Source organism: Eutrigla gurnardus (genome assembly GCF_963514095.1).
Source record: "Eutrigla gurnardus genome assembly, chromosome: 19".
Lineage (NCBI taxonomy): Eukaryota > Metazoa > Chordata > Actinopteri > Perciformes > Triglidae > Eutrigla > Eutrigla gurnardus.
Genome location: NC_139930.1, coordinates 5,485,957 through 5,504,907, shown reverse-complemented (window position 1 = coordinate 5,504,907; position 18,951 = coordinate 5,485,957).

Below are 18,951 nucleotides of genomic sequence, written 5' to 3'. Positions count from 1 at the left end.
AGTCAACATTTTATCAGTTATAGCCGGCTAGCTCATTTACCTTAATCCAGAAGTTAGATGACAACTCCACATCTGGCTTAATGCGATAAACTGTAGCCATGAAATGAATAAGGGTCTTCAGAATACATTTCAAAGCCACAGAAATAATACAATAGTAACATGTTGGTGCAAGCAAGGGAATATAAAGCTAGAAGTCAGCATACTCACAAGCTGATGATCACTAACCTATTAGCAGACTAATTTGCCTGAGTTTCAGTTTGAGACTTAATTTAGGAATGAGAAGACACAATCAAAGTAGTGACCGACTAAATTTGGTTGATTTTTCTGCTTTGTCGTCTTCACTGTAAAGCACACTGGCTGCAGAGAGAGACGGACAGATGGACGCAGGGAAAGAAACGGATACAGAAAGTCAACTTGAGGACAGACAGACAGATGTCAGGAGGGTGAGACACAGCCCTCGGCCATCAGTTCACCAGTTGAACAAACTCCCCACATCCTTAAATATTTACTCCGTCTCCAGGACAACAGACATTCTTCCTGTGCCAGTATTTTGACGTTTGGGTTTCCCCGTCTGGAAAACGTTGCTGTGATGAATGAGGGTATCAGATTCAAATCGGACCACTGGTGACGTTACCTTTTTGTCTCTTTTTAGGTTTCTTTTTTCCCCCCATGTCTGAGACAGGTGTGTAAAACATTGTCAGCTTAAAGAAATGCTCAGAGGTTAAAGGTTCAGCTTACTGTTTAAACTTAAATGAATACTCCTATTTATTACATTTAAGTCAGAGGTAAGCATTCATTTACCTGGCGATCTGTAAAAACCCAGAAGGTCGAACAGCTGGCGTAAACATAAATTCCAGATAAAGAAACGTTTCTTATGATGTGGATGATTTAAACTCTCTCTTTACTGTAGGATTTTTAAACCTTTTTCCCCAAGTCATGACATTGTCAAACAAAGATGGCAGCCAGAAATTAATTGATCTAATTTATACAACTGGTTTGGTTGGAGACTTCACAAAAAAATAACTTATCATATTTGCTCCAACTGTTTCCTGACAGTAGAGCGAGATTCCACCAAAGAAAGTAGAAAAACAACCAATCAGAGTCTCCAACGCAGCTGTCAATCAGTTCATGGAGCTCTTGACCTCTGATCAAACTGAACAAGAGACATTTCATTCTCAACAGCAACCGTCTTTCATGGGAATATAGTGCAAAGGCCAATAGGAGCACTAAGAGGTTGAGGTACCTGATTATATGTCTCATGTACTATCAGGATGTAGTGACAGTTTGAGCAGGATGACAGATATTTTTATTGAAAGTAACCAACTGTAGGTTCAACATATGTTTAAAAATGGTCTTATCCATTTTATTTGTCTAAATTGGGCACGTTTTATTATTATATATTATATACTTTTGAGAAAGAAGTGAGATGGCTCACTCTAAATATAGTAAATCATTAACACATGTATTTGTGTGTGTGTGTGTGTGTGTGTGTGTGTGTGTGTGTGTGTGTGTGTGTGTGTGTGTGGTATTTTGGTAGCTGTTCAGCCATGGACCATCTCCAATTAATGTGTATGTGACAATAGGACAGTCCAGTTTTGTTTATCTGATGGAATACAAATCTCAAAGTAGTCAGGAAATTTAACGTCTCATAATTCTATGAGTTTGGATGAGATATTCTCTGTTTAAAAAAAAATACTTTACTGGAAATATGATATTCCAGAAAATCCATAGATGTTACCCAGTTGTGAAAATGATTTGCAAATACATTTTTAAATACATTATGGTGATAAGACCAGCAATGAAATGTTAAACTGTACTTCCAGCTACACAATTAAACGTGAACCACATATTAGTGTACAATAATAGCACTGAAGGAAACTGAAGGGAACGGGATGGGACAGAAGGGAACCAAACCCAGGTAAGGAATTCGTCAAATTAATGAGGTCAAACAGCCCTTCTCCTCTAACATTTCAGGCAGAAAGGGACATTTTGAGAATGAGAATGAGAAGAGACAACCAAAGTATTTCCTTAATAATATGAAAGTACCCTGCTATCCATCATGTGGAGGCAGTGCAGGTGAAACACAGTATTTCCAGACATGACTGGCGCCATTGTGAAGTTGCTAGTGTATCACTTCCATTTATTGCCATTTTGTTTTTTTCCAAGCTTCAGTAAAGGCTCACTGTAATAAACAGCAATGGTCTATTTTGTGTCCATTGGAAAATGTAGTCTGCACCTGAGACCAATTTTGTGGCAGTTGTTGCTTTCTTTGTTCATTTCTTGTTATTAAATACATAATTGATTCATCATTGTGCGATTAACAAGAGAAAACTGATAGCCAACAGAATTTTATAAAAATGAGGCTCGTCTCTTTGTGCATTCCTATTCTAACATCCTACAGTGCAAAACAATCTTTGTATAAATACAGAAATATCGTCTGTAACTTGTTTCCGCTGTTTATCACTACTACAACTACAGTGACGTAAATGTGACGTCCAATCCAAATTCACATCATAATCATGAAAAGAGATTAAGTATTTTTTCCAAGGATCCAGACAGGATTGTAACCAGCAACCTTACTACTATCAAACCAGCTTGTTGCCAATTTAGTTACCTTCTCGCAAGTTTCGGCTTTTTAGCGCCTTTTAGCAACTTTTATTTTTTTTCTAAAACAAGCCAGCAGCTGAGCAACCAGGGCTTTCTGAGCTACACACCTCTCAGCTGGGTGGTCTGAGTCTGACTTTCAACATTTTCACTTATTTTTGACATTTTGCTGCAGTGGATATATTTCAGACTCTAAATATAAATGAAATTATAAATTTGGGTCTTTCTTTTCTCAACATACTCATGAAGGGGAATTTTCCTCGTTTAGTCTGATAAAATACTCTCTTGATTGTTAAGTGCAGACGGCACCGATCAGGACATGGAGATATGGGATGAAATTGTAGTTGGGAAAACTAATAATAAATATGCTTTTATATTTCTTTGAGCAGCCCAGTCGGCAGGAAAACAGTTTGCTATTGAAAGTTACGACAAACCACAGACGCCTAAATATTAAATATTATTCTGTCATAGCAAGTGACGTAGAATATGGAGCGACTCTCTACGTTCCCCTTTAGAATCACTTTTGCACGTGTCAGTATGAACTCATTATACGCATCCCGTCTTTTCAGAATAAACTTCCATCTTCACAGAAAGCAACAAGAGCACGTAGTTAGGTTTAGAAGGAAGGTTGATGAAGTAAATATCATTTTACCATCCTGTTGAAGTCGAGCTGAAATGAAAAATGTGTTAACTTATTTGACAATATATGCTAAATTTTTTTATATCAAAATCTAATGTTTTCTTACATTTGCTTACATCAGCTAATACCAACGAATTTCAATAATATCCTGACATTCATCTGTCAATCAATCTGCAAAGTTTAGCAGCACAGAGCAAGAAAGTCCGAGCTTATCTTTTCAATGATCAAATAAAATGTGTTCCCAAAGTTATGTAAAGCCTGTATATCCCGTATTATATTTGCCAGAAATATTTAACGTTACATTTTTTTTTCTCTAAAAAGACTTGATGTGTGAGAATCCAAACAAAGAGAGCACTTTTCAAAAACAGTAAAGCAAAAAAAATCATCACGTTAAAGCAAACCTGTGGAAGTAACATCCCACCAAAGGTCTAGATTTAGCGGAGGTCTATGAGTTGATTGGTGATCCTGATTGTGATGAGGAGCTGCTGACCTCATCATTCAGTGGAGGAGTCCTGTGGCTGAAACCCATTAAAGAAGTGGAAGCATGCGGTGTTCAGGGTTTGTGCGTCGGCTGCAGCTGCCAGCCTGCATCGCGCTGCACGCTGCAGCAGAGCGGTGGCAGCTGTTGATTGGCAGCTTTAATGACATGCAGCGGTATTCAAACCAGAACGGAGGAGAGGAAGAGGCTGCCGTTTGGATGGATGCCAACAATTCACTCTCCTCTTTTTCCTCTCCTTCTCTTCCTCCTCTCCTTTGTGTCTCCTTTTTAATCTCTCTAAAATCACTTTGACCACTTTCCTTTCTCCTGGTGTTATTTTCTAAATTCCTTCCATGTTTTTTATCGCCTACATTTACACTTTTCCCTTTTCCCTTTAATTTCTTTCCATTTGTCTTTTTTGCCCCCCCATCACAACCACCACCACCACACACTTTTCCTATCCATTTTCAGTATCATCCCTCCGATTCCTTCTCTCCTTGTTTTTGTCAATTTTCCCCATCCATTTCTGTCCACCGCTCCTTGTCTGTATGTGTGTGAGTGTGTGTGTGTGTGTGTGTGTGTGTGCGTGTCTACCTGCTACACTAATGATCTGCAGCTGTCAGCAACACACATACACACAACCAACCATTTTATGCAAGCAAACACACACATTGCGGACAGACACACTGCTGCACCTGGACTATTGCATGTGTCCTGTGCAAGAATGAGTATGCAGAGCTGAGGATGACAGAGATAAATAAACCTTTTTTAGAAAAAAATTACTCAAATATGCTTATTTTAGTCCAGGCAAACACAAACACACGTGTTCGGATACAGGCTATAACCTCTGTGTAGTTAAAAGACCCAAAACAGAGCGAGATTAATGTTGCTCTCCGCCACCAGAGACCGGTGCACAGAGGCTACACCGTCTCTCTCTCACACACACACACACACACACACACACACACACACACACACACACACACACACACACACACACACACACACACACACACACACACACACACACACACACACACACACACTTTATCTGCTGACGTCTACATTTCCATTGTGGTATTTATGCTAAATATGCATATCTTAATTGCATTATCTGAAATAATTAGCCAGTGTATTTTTCCCGTCCATTCGTGAGCTGAGTAAACAGCGTTGCGCTGCAGGGGGCGGGGCCCCGTCCACCGCCAGCACTTGGACCAAATTAATCCAGTCCCTGTTTGCTAATTATTATCAGTTCTGCTGTGTGGGTTACACAAGCTGAGAGCCAGGGGCAGATAGACAGGAATTATCCATCCTCTACTGCCGTCCTACCTCATATGTCAAAAAGCAATAGAATAAAAAGTGAAACAGAGGACAGGAGGGAGGGAAGGAAGGGATGGTGTCAAGTAGGTGCATGATGCAATAGAAAGTTCTTCTGTGCCATCATCATCAACAATGTGAAGGGATAACCGAATAAAAATGAAAGAACAAGGAGAAGAAACGGGTTGGAGAGAGAGAGAGAGGGGGAATGGAAGGATTGTTGTTCAGTATGTATGACAGAAGAGAAGAGAGAAAAGATTAATAGAAGAAAGGGGGACGAAGGAGAAAAGGAGGCCAGGAGGGATGAATGGAACCAAAAGTTTATTTCAGCAGCCGTATCCTTCAGAGGAAGCAGCCGTGTTGACTATAATCCAATCGTCATCAACATGCAATGATCTCAATGAACTTGGGATGAGTTGGGAAGAATTCTTCATTTGGCTCCACCTCCAGTTCTGAAAAGTGAAGCCAACGCTGAAGTGCCTTGAACTTGCATTCTGGGCACCAGGAGGCGACTCCTCTGTTTGCAAAAGGAATTCTGATTGCATGGAAGTCAATGAGATTGACTAGCTCCTCCAGTCTACTGTGTATGAATGAGTTAGATCCTGATCTGCAGGCCTGCACTGAAAAGTTTAAAGTGACTGAGTGGTTGAATTGAGTAGCTAGTTAGCTAGAAAAGTGCTATATAAATGCAGTTGTCTGTCTCTACATGTCAGCCCTGTGATAGACTGGTGTCCTGTCCAGGTGTACCCTGCCTGAAAAAAACGACACATTAAAACTACCACAAATTTAAACTAAAAAAAATCAGTTAAAATATGATACATTCTAATTAAGATTTAACCGAGGAAGACACCTAAGAGAATACATTTTGTCATTTGGTGGATTTAGCCTATTTGCTGGCAATGAGCTACAATGAAATGGACTAAATATATCACACTCAATGACACCAATTAATCACGTACACAGTTAATTCTTTACTTCCCCAGAAGTATGGGACATGTTATTTCCTCCCTGAAGATGAAACGGTTAACATGATCCTCTGAGGCCTTCAGGGACACACTGGAAACTCTGAAAATCTGATTGTGAGGTTTGTCGTCCAAAAGTATGTTAGATTACTGCTGTGTTTGCTGAATGTAATTTCACAAATGTAACCGTTTTCAATCCCTCATTAAAAACTCATGTCTGCAAGAAGACATGAACTTCTGTAGTTTACAGTAACAAGATGCTCGAGAAGAAAGTAACTGAAGTGGAATCATTAAAAGGAGTTCTATCCTCCCTGTGTGGTTTTGTCTAGTCTTTATACTACATCACCACACATTTTCTCTGAGCGTCCAACAATGATGTGGATGAGTTTACATCATAATTATTATCTCGTTTCACTCTGAAATACGTCACATTATGGAAGATAGATACTTTGGAAATGATGCTTCGGCTCAACTTTAACAGAGTTCAAGTGGCTGTTTAGGAATGTGCACTAATGGATGGAGTGTGAATAACTAAAGGCGTTGAAGAGGCACTTGAAAACTAAGCATGGAAAGAAATTTCAGAGTCAGAGTGTCATCACAGGAGTCCATGAAAGTGAACGGTGAAGTTAAACCACTAGCAGACTAAGTGGCAGCTGAAGTGAAGAGAAAAAACTTAAAAGGGGTCAAAGTAGCAACTTAAGCCTGGGAAGGTAGTTCAATTGTCAACTCAAGAGTCATCATTTAAAAGGAATTAATGTTGCAGTTGGAGCATTACCACTGGAAGGAAGTTAAAGGAATAGTGGGTATTGCTACAGAAATCAGTGACAGTGATTTTGAATTAATCACACAACAGAAAAACATCCAACCCACTTCCTTTAGACCTCTGTCCAAAGCCACGGAAGAGGAGCATTACATCGCTAACTGACTTCATTCACAAGAAAATACGTATCATAATAAACGAACATGGCTATTGTTGGAGGTGCATTTGTCAAGCTAGCATGTTAGTAATGGGAAATGTTCTTGAAAATGGAACAGCCTGCTGTGGTAACTAGGTAGCAAGCAAAGAAAGAAACATCAACAAGGTTAGCAATACAGTATTTTTAAACTTTTTGGCACATTTCTGACATATTGTTGATGATGAAACAGCTGCAGAACCTTCCTAGCTTTCTGATTTTTTTCTGTGGATATGATAGTCAGTGTGTTCTCGGCATGTACAGTGGATTACAGATAACAAACAACAAATCCTAATCATCGCTGTTGCTTTACAGGCCAGAATTCGAGGGCTGAGCTTGGAGTAGTCACATCAGCTGATGGACTTCTGCCTGACATGTGATCAGCAGATGCTGCTCCACCTACAACGTAATTGTGTGGCAACATGGAGCACTGGGACCAGATCAGTTATGATACCCAATTGCTTTGTCTGGAACATACGTGATCGCTACCCAGATCCACATGGACGATATAACGTCTCACCCTAGTAGAGTGTAGTGAGTATAGTATTTTGGTCAATATCAATGCTATGTCTATACCATTTATGTTCTAACCTCTTCTAAATATTATATACTCACAGCATAAACAATCCAACCATAACATTTATCTCTTTACAAGGTGCACAAATAATGAGAACCAAATGCATCATGACACGCATTTATTTTTGAAACACCTTTAAGTTCGCCTAAAAGTATATACAAAAAGAAACATCTGCACAGAGGTCTCCTAGCTGATCTACAACTTTGTGAGAGCCAAGTATCATTGTTTTAGTGATTTGTTAGTGCATTTGTGTTGGTGGACTAAGCCACACTTTTCATATCATTGTTTTCTCTTGACTGGTCTGTGGATGGTTGGACTGTAGTCCAGGCTAAATGCTACAGGTAATGCTACAGGTAATTTCACAAAGTGTTTCTGAAAAGGATCACCTACTCAAGCTTGAAAGGACTCAACTACAGGTAGCAATATTAGTGATTAGTGAGCATTAGTAACAGTACTAGTAGCAGTAGTCACTCATTACGGCAAGTTACAGTAGTGTGTCATGAATCTCTTCTTTTGCAAACTCATTTGAAAGAAATATTGAACATTTCATGCAAACATTTAATTTGAAGAATGTTTGGGAGTTTTTGTCCAATATCATTCATTCATTCATTCACTACTCCCTATCCACAGATAGATAGAAGATATCCCTCTGTATAGAGGACTATGCTTTACACTGTACATGCTTAGTAGTGAGTGATTTCAGACACAGCTGCAGTCTCAGAATGAACTGATGAGGAGACAGCAGGAAGAGTACAATGAGTTATTGAGAAATGACTTACTGGCTGACGGTCCAGAAGCAGGAATGTAACAGTAAAATATCACACGTAATGCTAAACGCTGCAAACAACTAAACACTATGCCGAGCGCCTGGGCCGTTAAATTCTAAAGCCCAATGAGACACTAAACAAAGAACAAAGAAAGTGGGCTGGTGTATGTAGTGAATGACTGATTGGGGAAGTGAGGACAGGTGAGCAGGACGAGAGGCGACTGCAGGACTAACAAGGGACAAGTGAAACTAATGAGAGTGGCAGACAATCAATGCTGTTGGGAAAACATGCAAAGGCAGGACGTGAAACAAGCCATGACACCTGAGGAAAGTTGCTTACAGAATGAAACAGGAAATAAACTAGCTTGGTGTTTACCTCTGCAGATCTATAGCACCGGTGTGGACTCAAGTTACCTGACTTAGACTCCAAACAGACTCCAATCTCAAATTTGATGACTTTAGATTCAACCTTACAAAATCAAAGAAGGCTTGCAAATCAACTTGGACTCCAATCACCCCATGACTTACACAACTTTTTTTCAAATTGCTCATGTTTTAACAAACTTGGTTTAACAAATACATGAAAAAATCTGAAAAGCATACATGATTTTGGTTAATGTATTACAAAACCTGTGGGTAAAATTATACTTGAGGAAGAGCACATTATGACTTGTTCAAGACTCAAAACAGAATATTTAGGACTTGAGTGCAAAGACTTGAGACTTACTTGAGACTTGCGAGACAGCAGTTGTGTCCCAATTCAGTGGCCACATCCTTTGGAGGATCTGGTCTACAGAGGAATTCCTGTTTGCTTCATCAGATGTTCTGCCGTTGACAAAAAGTGCAAAGAGGCAACTAACGTTATGATTAAAATGGGGCCACAGATCCACAGAGCCACATATTTTATTATTTTTATTTCATATTATTGTGACCAGCTACTGTTCAATATAAGACCAAGAACCTTGAACCAGAGACTGCATACACAAAAATATGCATGGGATCAAAACAAACAGCAAGGCTATAGACTATAGGCTAGTTGTAGACCACCATCCAAGGATGGGTTGAGTAACCGTTAAAATCAATCCGAAAACAAATCAAGAAAATAAACAAAACAGAAAATAACCAATGTGGGCTGAACTGCACGCCAAGGGAGGTTAGTGTAGATTCATGCTTAACAAAGGAAGTTGTCACCAAACAGGCTACATAAGAATAAAATAACCCACCACCAGTGTTTGGAATAACGTTAGGTAACGCCGTTATTTTTTCAGTAACGGGGTAATCTAACTAATTACTGTTTCCGTCGTTACAACGCCGTTATCGTTACTGAACGTTAAATGCGGTGCGTTACTATGAATTGAATTTGTCGGTTGTCGGTTAAAAAAAAAAAGTCAGGATCGTGTTCTGCTTGCGCGCCGCTCGTGCCTGGTCTCGGTAGCTTGTTGTCCGTGGAGAAACGTGCAAACTTGCCGCGAGCTGGAGCCGGAGTTGGGGCTGCTGCTGGTCTGAGGGGCGCGCGAGGGCCACGCGGGCCCCGGTGTCCCGCCGTTCTGGTGTTGGACCGGAATCCGGTGCAGCTGTGGAGCGCGGATGGTGAAGACGGTGGTGATGATGATGATGATGAACGGCCCGGCGGCTCGTGGAGGCACCGGGGTCTCGCCGTCATTATGTCTACTGCTGTGCGCTCTGACCCTGTTTTGTGATATATGACAGACACAGCGTCTCCCACTGTATAATTTCTCCTTAAGTTTTAATTATTCCCGCATGCGAGGTGAGAATGCAATCTCAATTATTATACACAAGACTACACGCTACGCGACTATAGGAGTTGACTACAAGACTACTGTTTGCCATCTCATTACAAGAAAAATCCAAATTCTTTGACATAAAGCAACTTTTTTTTTTACAGTAACGCAAATAGTTACTTTCCCTGGTAACTAGTTACTTTTATTATAAAGTAATTCAGTTACTAACTCAGTTACTTTTTGGAACAAGTAGTGAGTCACTATAACTAATTACTTTTTTAAAGTAACGTTCCCAACACTGCCCACCACTACACATCAACCAAATCGAACTGGTTCTACAACTCTGAAATGTACCTATTCCCAGCAAGCTAATGGGACTCAAACCACACTACAATACACACATGCAAGATGGCTAATCTATTTTACTTCCCACCTCCTTGGAATCTACAGAAAAGCTATATTATTTTATAAAAAGGACGAAATAACCTATATAAAACACCTCTGTTCTGTTTGTAGCCTACCTTGCTTCGTGGCTGATGTGCATATAATGCAATCACTCCAAGCAATTAGCATACCTCCCTTCCGATATATTTCAGGCTGAGAGAGTGTATTCTGACACATCTTCTGCTGCTGATCCGCTCGTAGATGCGGTGTTGATTCAAATCCAATCGACGCGCAATGAAGTATGGAATAAGTTGGGCCGTGCAGAATCCGTCAGTTGGATCCCCTGAATCAGGAAAAGAAGGCCACATTTCTCGGCTGGATTTGTCTTTGGGATGGGACAGCCTTGTGGAGTCTGGTTTTATACAGTGGTCTCAGTCCCAAGAACTTTGACTGTAAGGATATCTGTGTGTCGGATCACAAAGCAATTTAATTTAATGTGGTTTTATCTGTTTTACCTGTGCATCAAGAAACACCTGTCCATCGCCGAGCTTTTAACTCTCCGTCTGCTTTTAAGTTTTCTGAAATGTTTAGCTCTGCTGTTTAGCTCTGCTTCTTCTACAGAGGAGCTAGTCTCCAATTTTAACCAAACCTGTGAATTAATTATCTGTTGCCCCTTTTAAACTACAAAAAACAAATAACAATCCCGGCCCTGGCTCAATAAATTTAAGAGAGACTGCAGAAGAAATGAGAGAAAATTACTTATTTTACGACATGGAAAGACTCAATCAAAACATTTCAAACAGAAGTGAAAGAAGCAAAAAACGCTTACTTTTCTAACTTGATTTTATTCCAAGCCCTTTTTTATTAAACCTATAGTTTTATTTACGGTTTTAGACTCAGTCACCTCCTCCTCTTCCTCAAATTTTGATGATACTTCACAAGAGACCGGTGAGGAATTTTTACTGTTTTTTAAAAACAAGGTTGATTTCATAACAGATCGCCCCTCCAGATAGCATTTTATTTACCAGTAGGGAAATGTATACATATTTTAGCCATTTTCAACCTGCTTTTTTTATCTGACATTTTGTCCACATTAAACAACCACATGCAGCCTTGATTTTATTCCCACCAAGTTTCTTAAAGAGGTTTTTTAACACGGTCGGGCCCAGTATTTTATCCATTGTAAACAGCTCTTTATTCCATGGTGTTTTTCCATCTGCTTTAAACATGCTGTGGTCCAACTTCTTTTAAACAAACCCAACCTAGTTTCCTCCTCTGATTTTAATCGTTTTAAACCAATTTCTAAACTCCGGTTTCTAAAAGTGGTTTCTACCCAACAACTTTTGTTTGCTTATTTGTGAAGCTTGTTCTGCTCTGAGAAATGAGTTGATTCAAATGTGGTCATTTTTAGTTAGAATGCGTTTGTAATATTTTCTCATCGTGAACTGGCTTCAATGTATGATACATACAAGGACCGCCTAGGCCCGAGCTGCAGTGAATTATGAGACAAACATCCATCCACTTCCTCTGAACTGATCATTTTGTGAACATTGATCATTGGGACTGACTATAGTGGTATTTCTGGCTTTGGATGATTTGAATGGACCTTCAGTCATAACCTACAAGCTGATGTAGGTCAGATCCACCTGTTCTGCTCTAAACGATTATTGGCTGTTCAGCTGCCATGACAACCGATCCCCCCCCCCCCCAAAAAAAAAAAAACTGAGAGGCACCGGGAAGAGTCATTCCTGTGTTAGAGATGCAGACAAACGCTTCTGCATCCGATCACAAGTTGATGGCTGTTTTACATGGTCACCAGCAGCCTTGTTTAAGGTGTTTCGGCCTCACCCGGCCACCTACGGCTCAGACTCCATCCTGAGCAGTCCACCTTAACAACACTCTGCCTGGCACTCAAACAACCTTTGTTTACTGACAGGATTTGGCAGTCAGCCATTTTGTTTTTGCACATTTACATAAACGCCAAATGGTGCCTGTTTCCTGTGTGTGTGTGTGTGTGTGTGTGTGTGTGTGTGTGTAAGGGCCCCAGCTAGTCCCCTCCCTCGTCGCTGCAGATGAAAATCGGAGGCAGTTTGAGATTCATTAAAGCACGGCGGCTGCTTGGACGGCGTTTTCCAGCAAAAGCCGATGAACTTGACACAAATGCTCACGAGCTGCAAGTTCATCTCTCCGTACCTTAATTTAGTTGATTACTAAATTATGCAATGACCCAGCCAAAGACATCGAGGGGGATGCGTGTGTGGGGTGGGGGGATATTTAGCTGCCAGTGATTTTTCCAGAATTGCCCTGTTTTACTTCCTGCTCGCCGTCACCCCGGGCTAAACATGTGTGCCAGGCAGCACAGCAGAAAATAAATGAAGAAGTTTCTCTCCCCCCACTCCAGTGGACTGTACTATAACCCCCATACATCAGGTGGACAAGGATACATACCATAAGCTTAAATGTTCAGTATTATTAATTTTACCACTTTATGCAGCGTATACTCAGACATATAAAGTGGATCTACTCTGTTCTTCATTAAATGTGTAACATTAAAGCAGGTTCAAACTGCTTTTAACGGGTTGCACGTGAACTATTCATTCTCAGTTGTTCCATATATGAAGTGTTTCTTCAGTTGTGGTATGTGTGGATGTACTGTTTGTTCAGTCTGTTATTTAAATGTCTTTGCACTATTCATTCAGTCCTTATAGTCAGTATTAATGTGTTAATACACGTAATTTTTTACTTCATACTTACTCTTTTTATGACACATTTATTAACTTAATCAGATACGTCTTCACTCATAGGAAACATATAGGCTTAATAAAAGGCCAACCAAAAGTGATCCCTCCCAAAATGAGGCCAATAAAAGAGGCAGGAGTTTAAGTTGAGTACCTTAAAAGGTTCTCTATATGACGTTCAGACCATTAAACAACAGCAAACAACAACCTGCTATGTAAAGATATATCGGAGTCATATCCACGTGAGCAGAGAAGGAAGTCCCTCTCCCTCCGTGTGTGTTGTTATCAGAGCTTCTCTTTGCTTTGTTTATGTAATCGGGCCGCTGCATTTGAGTGCATGTCAGTGTTTAGGTAATGTGTGCATACGTCATCACAGATGTTTAGCTCCCACCCGCCAGTTCCCCCTCAGGTGAATGCAGTTAGCTCTGTCAGCCATTGTTTACAATGTTAGCTGCTAGCCACCATGTGAAGGCAATAGGAATGCTCTGAATTGTGTATTGAGGACATTTAAAGACCGTTTAAACCACTGGGAAGAGTTGAGGTGGAAGTTGCAAAGCATCAACTGAGAGAGTTTGAAAACGTAGATAAAGTTTACAGAAATTAAAGACAAAACCAAAGAAACTTTGACTTTGACCGAAAAAGTCCCGCCCCCTTCGTTCAGACCTCTGATGCTCGAGACCGGCAGAGTGCAATTATCCAATCCGTCCAATTATTTTCTCTGGCCCGACTTTTTTGATTGGACGGGATTTTTACAGTCCTGCCACGGCCACAGAGGACATTTTTAAATTGTTTTTATGTCAGAGCATTTAATTTATTCATTGCTATCGGCATGTTACGAGGAGTTCAAGGAATATAACAGAAAGTGTTTCTGAATAGAACTACCTACTCAACCTTTAAGGTGGACATGTGATATACAACGTATGTTTTTCAGAGCTTTGCACTGCAAGTTTGTACACTGTGAAGTTAATTTGGTTGTGTTAATGCACAGTTGATTCCTTCTATCTTTCATTATCTCCACCAGGAGAATCAATGAGTGAGTGAGTGAGTGAGTGTGCACCTATGTGTCTGTCCCCAACTTCACTGTCATTCTTCTGCAGCAGGCTGCATCATGCTTTGGGCAGCCTAGAAGGACCTCTGCTGGTTGTGGTGACTCACACTTTGTCACATACCTTTTATTGTCTGTTTTATGCCATTCACTACTCCTGACTGGCCCCCGGAGTGCAACCCCCAGCTGCTGCTCTTGGCCCGAAGACACAGTGAGGGAAAACCACAGACTGAATGTCTATCGAGACAAACAATTGCCTCAGCACTCGTTGTGTTGACCATGAACTACAAATTCCTCTTTTAACGTGACAGAAGAGAAACAGTGTTTTTGTTGTTGTGTCTGGACGGTTGTGTTTATTTCAACTATATCACCAAACTGATCAGAGACCGTAGTTATTACAATGGCAGCTAAAGAAGAAGTCAGGCTAGCAAAAAGGAGGTTACAGTGGATGGATGAGGCAAACAAACACAGGACTTTCACCCGGGAAACCACTGATTGTGTCCTGTGTGAAACCAAAAGTCAACTGGATTTATTTTAAGTTGCCCAACAAGGTTAGTTTGTAACCACGTCACTTACCAAAGTAGTCACATTATGTAACGAACACACCATTTAACCCAAGCCATGATCTTTTTTCTAAAATGCCTTAAATTATAATCCTTTCAGGATTGTTTTGCGTGGAGCGCTTTGAATGGCCTTGTTGCCAAAATGTGCTGCATGAATTAACGTAACCTAACCAAGTAGTTCCTTCTCACGTCTACCACGCATTTAAACGGCGACTATTTCACACCGTAAAATAGAACGGTCATGTCTGTACTTTTGTGAGTGGCATTCGGTGTTGTAAAAGACACACTTCTACTACATCATGCATCGCACGTGAATCGTGATATGAGTGATATGATTGGTTCAAATATATTATTCACTGCATGTTTGTCTTTGTTTTCCAAACACACTTTGACTTCTTGTTCTCAGTTGTTTAGATTAGAATATTTTTAGATCGTAGTAAAATTATCAGCTGGACAGTGTTGTCTAGATATTTATTTACAGTTTACAGTGTTTATAAGCCTCCTGGGTTGTCCGTCTGCGTGATGTTTCTCTTTTTCTTTGGTTGCACATCTGAAGGAATAGGGAATAAATCGGTGAAGATTCTGTGAGCTTTGACTCCCAACTTAACATCAGATCAAGTCTTAATTCCCTTCCTTCACTCCTGGCATCCTTCCTTCTTTCTTCCTGACACGAAAAAAATGACTTCCTGTCTCCCTTCCTTCTTTCCTCCTCCCTCTGTTTCCGCTCTGATGAAGACTCCCATCTCTCCGGGCTGTAATTAAGCAGCTCTGCCTTTGCGTTCAGTCATGGGTGGCTCATTGTGCACATGGATTCCTCTGCAACGCTTAATTGGCTAAACATTGTTTAGTCCACTTCGTTTTTCCTTCACTACTTTTATTCTTTTCATTATTATCATCGTCATTTCCATCCCATCCTGACAGTCTTCTCTCCTCACATCTTTCTTTTTTGTCTCCACTCGTTGCATCTTTGCCACTTTCTTTATGTCCATTTTGACTTCTTCCCCCCGAATCTTCATGTTGAATCTGCTCTCTTTTGCCGTCTCACTCAGTTTCTCTCAGTCCTCCTCTCATCTGGCTGTGCTCCAGATCCAGCAGGGTTTTAGCCTCTGGTCCTAATTGTCAGGACGAGGCTAGATCCTGTATGAGATGGCCATATGGTGCCTGGCTACGAGGCTAAACTCCCCGGGCGTTTTAAGGTGAATGTTTGTGAAATGGCCACACTGCAGAAGGGAATTATATATACAATGTGTGTGTGCTCATTACCAACTAAATTTGATGAAAGGATGACAAATATGTATTTATACTTCTTGAACACTATTTTGTCCCGAGGGTCCTAAACATAAAGGGTTTGCCCTCTGTATGGTGGCCTTTTGAGGACATCTCAGATTCCTGAGAGATGACCTGTACGCCGTGGTCAAGGTGTGCTCACACCAAAGTGTTTTTCGCTGAGCGTTACTTGAATTAACACTTACTATTTATTTGCGTCACTAAGCTTGGCTTACCTCCATAGACAGTGTTTCAGCTATCATGGCTGAAATAACCAGGATTGCTACTTCGTACAAGTCCCAGATACGCCGGTAACCAAATGGCGTCCAGTCTGAGGTGCTCAGTGACCACCGATTTCACCAATCTGTATTCACTGTCAATGCAAGATTTTGTTGTGATTTAATGTCAATAAACAGATAAAAATGATGCTAAAATAACTACACAATGTCGGCGATTTGTAAAAAGCCTGAAGTCATGCATTGTTAGGTCTGTCTGCACGTCAAGCAAATCATTTTTTAAATGCTGGTTTTCTGAATGGAGTCTGGTTGATGGGTGCTAGGCTATGCTAACATTGTAGCTGCTCCATCAACACACTCATGTGAGGTTCTATCGTAGACCTCTGGGGACCACAGACTGCTACGAAATAAGAAATTCCCATTAGTCTCGTCATTCATATTGCGTCATCTACACCTTCCGTTGCCACCTGTTGCTAATTTGCATCTATTTGCATCTTTGCATTGACTTTAAATGCAATACCGCCGCGTGAAAAAATGTGCTTTGCATCAATTGTGTGAACGACTTTAGACTTAGCTCCACTTTCATCACACTAGCTGTACTGTAACGTCATATTTTTGTATTTTGTGATCAGATATGACTTTCATGAATTAAAATTACTAATGTTGTTATCAGTATGCTATTTTGTGTCTTTCTTTTGACAAATGTAATTATTGTAAGTCGCTGTGGACAAAAGCGTCACTGCAAATGTAAATGTAATGATTATAATTATTTTCAATGATTTAATCAAATCTTTTTTATTTTAACAGAATAAAATGAACACTAATTAAAATTATTTTATGTGTTTTTCTTCAAATGAAAGCTTTTGTTTCCATCCGGTCATGCTGAAGGAAAAAAAAACAGAAATGGTGAAGTTTGTTCTTGACTCCAATAACTTCTTTCAAAGGTTTGTTGTGTCACCTGTGGTCAATGTATGCAGGTATCTGCTCCATATGTTAATGATCAGCAGTTCAGCTCTGCTAATATCCACACACACACACACACACACAAACCAATGATATGTGTGTGTGTGTGTGTGTGTGTGTGTGTGTGTGTGTGTGTGTGTGTGTGTGTGTAGTCCACAGGTAGGGCTGGTGTGTGTGTGTGTGTGTGTGTGTGTGTGTGTGTGTGTGTGTGTGTGTGTGTGTGTGTGTGTGTGTGTGTGTGTGTGTGTGGACATTAAAAGATCCCACTGGGAACTTGGGATCCAGCTGCTGAATCCAGAACAAATGACATCTGCTCCACACTCACACACTCTCACACACACACACACACACACACACACACACACACACACACACACACACACACACACACACCACCATCAAGAGTACATATAAAAACCGGCACATGCTAACCGGTGGTGCGACACACACGTCGGAGTGCAACAGATGTAGTGTGGGCCTGAGACACATGCTTGCCCTCCTCCGACTCAGGTGCTGAGAGAGCAGAGAGAGAGAGTGAAGTACTCTGGTACTTGTTTTTTGTAATACTGGGGTACCATTACTGACGAACATTGAGGAATAACGGAAGGAGGATGTAAAGTCATCCAAAGGTAAAATGAGTACACACCATATTTTAAATGAGTAATTTAGAGAGAAGACAATTAGCCCAAAAGGAATCCACTATTTAATAAATATATAAATGGCAGGAAAATATAAAGTTTGTCTTTTGTGGTCGTAAATCGCAAAAAGTCACAAATACAAAGAACAAATTGTTAATATGAATTTTGGATCTTTGGAGGGAAACTAAAAGAGCGATATCATCCGGTTTCTTTCATCTGGAGTTATGCACATTCTCCCCATGAAAGGCTTTCCTCCAGGTGCCATTTCTCTGGTTTTACACGTGCTTCGTTATTCCCCCTGGTATTGTATTTGAGCAAGGCACTGGTCCCAGACCTGGTGTCGGTTCATCAGGAGCTCTGTTGTTTCCCCTGCTGTTCTTACACTTAAAGATCCCTTGTGCCTCTTGTTTAATTGCAGAGGCCGGTATGCTTTTGCTTTTGAGTTTAAATGATCAAGCAAAACAATTGTATAATCTTTTTTTTTTTAATGTGTGATTATTTATAATTCCCTGCAATGAATTTTGCCTCCATGCCCAATGCTTGTATACCCTGTTCAGGTTTGTATTTATCTGTGGCTCTATATTTGTGTAAGAATGTGTGTGTGGTTATGGGGTGGGGGGGGGGGGGGGGGGGGGGGTTAGCGGATCAGCTTGGCAGGTGCAGGGATCGCAGCGACGCCCCCAGACCGACCGCAGGGCTCGAACGCTCGCTGTGGCGATTAATCACCCGGCAAAATGCTTCTGACGTGCCGAAGAGGGAAAGAGAGGAGCTTCATGTCTCTGCATCCTTCACTGATCACGCGTGTGTGTGTGTGTGTGTGTGTGTGTGTGTGTGTGTGTGTGTGTGTGTGTGTGTGTGTGTGTGTGTGTGTGTGACAGAGAGGGAGAGAGGATAGGGATTACAAACACACAAAGTTTTGAGGTTATAGTTCTGGCCTCATACAAACTTCTCTCATCAGTATGAATAACATTGTATTGATCAAGTTAACAGAGTGGTGAAGGGATGAGGCATTATTTTAGCAGGAAGAACACAAGTTTATGATACTTCCACATTTTGTTGAGCAAAATATTCTTCAAAAA